This window comes from Microtus ochrogaster, chromosome 15 (assembly GCF_000317375.1).
Source record: "Microtus ochrogaster isolate Prairie Vole_2 chromosome 15, MicOch1.0, whole genome shotgun sequence".
In the NCBI taxonomy this organism is placed as follows: domain Eukaryota; kingdom Metazoa; phylum Chordata; class Mammalia; order Rodentia; family Cricetidae; genus Microtus; species Microtus ochrogaster.
The window spans coordinates 43,047,730-43,054,430 of NC_022017.1; the positions used below are offsets into that span (position 1 = coordinate 43,047,730).

A 6,701-nucleotide genomic window follows, 5' to 3' on the forward strand; every position below is an offset into this window, starting at 1 on the left:
AGTTTGTAAAGTACTGTGTTAAATACCGTGACCAGATGACTTCATTTCAGTTTGCGGTCAAACCCTTAGGGCTAAGCCAACTCTGATACAAGCAAGGCCAGAACACTGGGCTGCCCAGTGAAGTCACTGTCCAGCTCAACCTTCCTTCCCTTATAGACGTAATGGTGATGGGATCCGCCACAGTGCCCAGTTCATCAATGACACCAGCATCTGGGGAACCAAATGTTCACAGTGCCAGCAGCCAAGATTTTCAGCTGTTTTTTTTGGGGGGGGGTGTGGAGTAGATACCCAGTGTGACCCCAGCTTTGAAAGAGACACCCCCGGCACTACAGAACCACACACACTGCCATTTTTAAAACATTTATTCCAATGCCACTTTGAATGGTGCAGTGACCTGCGCTGATGGAGAGACATGACACCACATGAAAATGACGTGGACACCAGCTTCTGGCTCATCCTGATCCTAGGCTTTGGGAACAATGGAATCTCCAAAAACATTTGCCTCCCATTTTCTTTCCCACTCCTACACGCTCTCCAGCGCAGGGCCTGGGAAAGAATAGGAGGCGAGGAAGAGGCCGCTCAAGCTGTGATAAAAGCAATGGAAAGACTTCGCATTATCTCACCCCAGATTTCATCATAGAACTTCTTTTTTGGATAATTACAGTTTGTTTTCTGCCTCTCCTCCACCCCACAGCACAATCGGGGCTCATAAATAGCAATGTGCTGAGCTTTCTGCCGGATCTCTGGCACCCGGTATTGTGCCTGGCACTCGGGAGCTCACGCCGAGTAAATGGAATTGAACGAATGACTGATTGACAGCCATGGTTGTTTAAATCCTGACAGCGCCAAAGCTTAGCTTATGATCCAACCTTCTAGATTCTCTCCTGGAAGTTCTATTCAGAAAGTCTGGCCTAGAGCCCAAAGAAGGGCATCTAGAAATCTCCATGCCTCTGGAAGGAGCTATAAGAAATGAATCACTTGGTGGCATGTGGGAGGGGGGTTGGCAGTTGGTGGCCACGGATAAGATAGGGACTTTTAACAGAGTACCACTTTTCATGACTTTTATTGCGAGTGGGGCATTATGTGCTCATAGAGGAAGAACAGTTTTAATTGAATATTACAAAAAAAAAAGTTAAAGCCCAGTAATTTTGATATGAGCCAGGATTGAAATCACCCCTGGAGAACAATTATTTCAAAAGAGTCCAAGCCCCAGACAATTTTCTAGCTTCATAGTGATCCTTGGGATGGTTTCTTATTTAGCTAGTGGAGGGAAGGAAGGACGTCTTGGGGTTCTCAGACACACAAACGTGGGGTTTTCTGCTCTTTGTAACTGTGTTTGTCTGGGCCATTGAAGGGCGATGAGTTCCTCCCAGGTTCCAGTACCAGCGCGCTAGGCTAGAATTGCACCACCATGGCGACTTCCCGTCCACATTGGTATGCTCTGGACTGTATGGACAGAAACAACCACACGGTAACTTATTTCTACAAGTGCTTATTCATTTACCCCGTGTTGGGAGGCCGAGCAAGGGGGCCGGCACCCCGAAGGTATTCAGATCAGCTCTGATTCCAGTTTCAACACTTTATCCTCACTCCTTTCTATCATCATTATGAGACTTGAAAGGTACCAAGTCCTTTCTGTCTTTTCAAGCCATTGAAAGAGAGCCTGACCTTTGCAGAGCCCCATAGACGCTCAGGGATTCCGCAGTCCTTGCGACGACCCAGGGTGAGGGCAGCGTGGATCGTGTGCTGGCTTCACATGTGTCTGGCTGGGCTCAGATCTTGTCTACTTACTGTGTGAACAGAGTAAATCTGTCTTAGAGCCCCAGCTTCTTAAGCAGAAAACTGGTGATTGTAACAGTATATACCATTTAGAAATGCAAGTCTCAAGTTTGAGGAAGCATTTTCTCTTTTTTAAAGGTTGGCTCTGGCAGGGTAATATTTACAACAAACAAACAAATCTGTATGCATCGTTTGAAACCCTCCTCAAAAATTGCTAGGGCTGGTGAGATGGCTCAGTGGGTAAAGGTGCTTGCTGCCGACCCTGACCACCCCAAGTTCAATCCCTGGGACCCACATGGTGGAGGGAGGGAACTGACTCATAGAAGCTGTCCTTTGTTTTACATCTGTGTCGTGTGGCCAGTGCATGCTCCCCCCCCCCATACACACACATGGATACATAAAGTGCAATAGGAAAAGAAGATTTATTTAAAATTATAATCCTCACTGTGGGGGTTGAGAGCACAATGACTTCATGTAAGCACAGCATTTGGGGGTGAGGTCTCTGGGGAAGGAAGTTGAGAAGAGACCTGGGCCAGGCCATCCTGTCTTGGCATGTGATGCCCTCTGACACCTCGAGTCTGTTGGAGAGTCTTCCCTAGTATCTGATCTTGAATTTCCCATCCTTCAGAACCATGAGCCAAACAAACCTTTATTCCTTATAGATCGATAAATATGTTATTCGATTGTAGTAGTGGGAAAGGCAGTATGACACCATATCAAGACTCTTGATGAAATCTGTCAGGTTTCCTGAAGCCCCTTGGAAAGTTCAGAGGGACAATAGGATTAAACCAGGCTGTATGAGGAAGGTTTTAAACCCTCTAAAATAAACCTCCTCAATGTCGCTCTCATCCTGGAGTCAGCTTTCTAACTCCTGCCACTTCCCTTCTGAGTACCTGCCAATACTCTCTTTCCACCCCTGTATTCCATCTTCCTCCCACAATCAGGTTCTAGCCTTGAGACTGCAGTCCAAGAAAGAGAGAAGGATCCAGAAATATCGGTTGGCCATGGATCTAGATCCCAAGTATAAAGCTCTCTCTGGAAACTTTTGGGTAAAGCCGAACACCTCCCTTCCAGAAATAATCATGCTTGATTCTGGGTATGGGCAGCTTCAGGATACAGACATAGGTAGAGCACCTAAGGGGCTGGCTTTGCAGAAGCAGGAAGCAGAAACTCCCGTCACATCTGGATGTCTGATGTGGTCAGCAAATGGTGCTGATGTCTGGAAACCCTCACTGTCCACTGTGACACTACAGCCAGAGCAGCATGAAGAGCTAGCTGCTGGAGGTGGTCGTCACGTGATCACATCTCCTCCAGGGTGACACCGAAGGCGTGTGAACAGTGGAGCAGAATAAGGGATTGAGACAGCCAGAAGCTGCGTGTAAAGCTACTGCAGATGCCAGCATTGTGGCATTGGAAATCTGTATTGCTGTCGTTATACCCAAACAAATGGAAGAATTTTCCTGTCAGGACTCAATTCTTTAAGTCATGTATAAAATTACAAATGCAAAAGTGTTCTTTTTATGAAAATTGGACAAAACGCAATTTATGAAAGTGTGTGTTTTTCAAAGCCAAGAGAGTAGTGCCTGTGATATCTCATGGTTTATGCCTCTCAGGGGACCAGACTGGCTCTCAGTGTGTGTGACACAGCATATCCTGATGAAATCTAAGGACTTCAGATGCCATAGCCTGAAGAAAATAGTGCACACCAAAGATACAGGGCCCTAGCTATCCTGAGAAGTCCCCTAACTACAGAACAGGTGTCCATCCCCTTTACACCAGAGTCTAGATAGCTAAAGTTAATAAAATAGGAAATAGCATATACCAGTCAGCAAAGTGAAACACAGCAGCGATGAGAGACAGTCACTAGGTCGGATTGAAGGGGTTGGCTGTCCTTAGAGTCCCTGACTTAAGGACTGGAATAAAATACTGGAAATGAATGAAAATTATTATTATTATTTATTATTATTATTATTATTATTATTATTGTCTTGCCCAGTCATCATGAAGAAAATATCCAAAGACAAAGGTTACATTTATATATAAGAGGGAGGATAAAAATGCCGGGAAGAACTCTCTCTCCTCTCCTTCCTCCTCTCTTCTCCATCCTCCCTCTTAGGTCCAACCCTCATCATCTTGCACTCACCCTACATGACTGTCCCTAGGACCCAACTGCAATGCAGGCTAATTATAATTTCCTAGTGACTAATTATAGCAAGGGACAGAAGCCCAGAGGGAATTCAGACTACAGCCCTGTGCGAGTGTGCACGTCTGTGCCTGTCCGCACGTGCAGGTGCACTCGATTTTGTGCTTAAGGAGATTAGTTAAAGTTCAACTATAAGAATGCTTTTAATTCACTCTCTGTGGTGACCAGTATCCCTTCTTGATGGCCAAGAGACACTTGGCTGTTAAAACAGACACTTTGTTATTAAAAGAGACACTTTGTTGTTAAAACAGACACTTTGTTATTAAAAGAGACACTTTGTTATTAAAAGCGCCCCCCTCCCCAATCCAGAAGCGTGAGAGGCTTCCTGAATAGTAGCAGAACCCTGGTGGCAGCGAGACTGAGAGGTCTCCCAGTGCCCCACCTCCATCTCTGTCTGTCAGACCAGGCACTCCAAGTTCGGGCCACTGCCTGTCCCGGGTAAGGAAGTCCCACACCTCTCTGTCACCTCAGGTACCCCTCCCAGCCTTCAATTTTAGCCTTTGTTGTCTTCCTTCTTCAGGAAACTCATGACCATGATAAAACCACTTCATAGCGATGTCTCTTACAAGGAACCATGTGAAGGTTAATTTTTTGAAAATGATATACAATTTTTATGTCTCTAGACTATCAACTGGAAAAATTACACTGACATCGAAGGTACAGATTGCTGCTAGTCTTGCATCATTTTCTATAATATTTATTGATCTCTGAGAAGCGGCTGGCTGCATTTTTAGAAGCTTTACTCTATCTACCCTTTTATAGTAGCTGTGTGTGTCTGGAAACTGAGCCTGAAGAAATAAGACGACAGAGGCTGGGAAGATGGTCCAGTGGGGAAAGGTGCTCGCTGTGAGCATGCAGATCTCAGGTTGACTCCCTAGAACCATCAGAAAACTGCACATGGTTGTGTCTGTAATCCCATTGTTCCTGCATCATGATGGGGAACCAGAGACAGGAGGCTCCTGGAAGCTCAGGGTTAGCCAGCCTGGTCCACGTAGGTCAAACAACAACAACAACAACAACAACAAAACAAAGCAAAGAGACAAAAACAAATGCTGTCTCAAACAAGAGGGAGGGAATGTGAGGCCTGACTTCTGAAGTTGCCCTCTGATGGCTACACATGTTTTCACACACAGATTCAGCAAATAATGCAACAGGGACTGGGTGTTTAACTCAGCAGCAAAGCCTGCTTGGCATGTTCAAGGCCTTGGATTCCATCCTCTACACTGAAGAGACCATGATAAATGCTTAGCCACTTAAGCTACTTAATTCCATGTATCCATAGAAGAAATCTATGGGAAGATGCTAGGAGAATCTTGTTCAGTGTATATAGGCACAATGGAATACTATGTAGCCATTAAAACTGATGTAATCTATATTTATTTGCAAGAGATGAACTTTCCTTTGAAAGCAGATTATGAAACAAGATGGCAGAATTTTGCATCTGGGAAGACGGCACAGAACTGGTCTTTTTAAATTATTATTATTATTGCTTTTTCTGCTACTCTCCTACTGAGTCAAACCAAGACCCCGCCCATGGTACACAAAGCCAATGAAGGAGACCGAATGGAGAAAGCTGAAAGGCTGCAGATGGACTCGAGACTTACAGGGCACTTTCGCCATGATGCCCCTGTTGTTTTCCTCGTGTTGACTTGATGCTGATTTGCCTTTTCCTCATATTTGTCAAAACAGAAGTAATGAAGCAGCAACCAAGAATCCCCACAGGCAAAGGTATCAACTGTAGGAAGACCTTTCTCATTTTCTCCACACGGCATCCCAGCAGGACAGAACACTTTCACACTGTGACTTCTCTCTGAGGCCAGATGTCACAGCATAAACTGTAAAAGCAAAGGGAGGGCCTGAGGCCACACCCTCCAGCTCTGTTCAGTTGTGCCCCAAGACCCCCAAAGACAGTGTCAGAAAAGGCCAAGGAGGAGATTTTGTTCCCATTTTATCCTTAAGGATGCTGAGTCCCCCAGAACATGAAGACGTTTGCCGTAGTCTCGTGGCTGGTACAGTTTCTGTGCTGCTCAACTGCTTAACTCGGTGCCCTTCAGAGAAGCCTCTGTTATTACCACCAGCCTTGTTCTGGGTTATTTAAGGGACAGGAGAAAAATCCTCAGTCCTGGCTATAGGGTGGGGCTGCAGAAAGGCCCCACACATGTTCGTGGCTCCTCGGCAGCATACACACATGGTCCCTTCATGTTCACAGAGTCCTTCTCCATTAGAAGGGGCTGCTATCAGAAAGACAGCCACCACCAGTCCCTTAGCCCTGTGTCTGTCACTGAGTTCTCTCATCCACGGCCTTTGCAATGGAGCCATATTCTCATGTTAGGGGTGGCCATGCACTCCATCCACCCACAGACGGACAGAGGGAGGAGGTGCTTCTTAGGCTTTGTAGAAACACTTGTTTCTAGGTTGTCTGGGTCCAAGAGACTAGCTGCCAGTTGAGTACAGAGACCAGCGTGTTGGGCGCAAAGAAAGCTGGCCCAGACTTAGCAAGGAAGAAATAATACTCCCTTTAGGGAGAGATTGACAATGTTGGCAGGTCCTGCTGAATTTACAGGTATAACTCCTTGCCAATTAAGACTCTTACTTCTTTTTAAGTTCATTCACTGAGCTCTCAAGGTCCCAATGAGGAGCAGAAGGAGGGAGAACCTGAGCAAAGAAGTCGGGACCACGAGGGGTGCACCCACCCACTGAGACAGTGGATCTGATCTAC

The 6,701-nt window shown here is 45.9% G+C and overlaps 1 long non-coding RNA gene across 1 annotated transcript in view; it reads right to left on the reverse strand.

The window, feature by feature from the left end:
• Nucleotides 1-2,446: 2,446 nt before the first annotated feature.
• The window catches only part of LOC101983711, a 7,963-nt gene continuing 3,708 nt past the window's right edge, over nt 2,447-6,701 (reverse strand). Inside the window, exons 2-3 of the long non-coding RNA XR_258426.2 lie at nt 3,602-3,705; nt 2,447-2,535 (exon numbers count right to left, since the gene is read on the reverse strand). This is a non-coding gene — a long non-coding RNA (uncharacterized LOC101983711). The remainder of the gene's footprint in view (nt 2,536-3,601; nt 3,706-6,701) is intronic.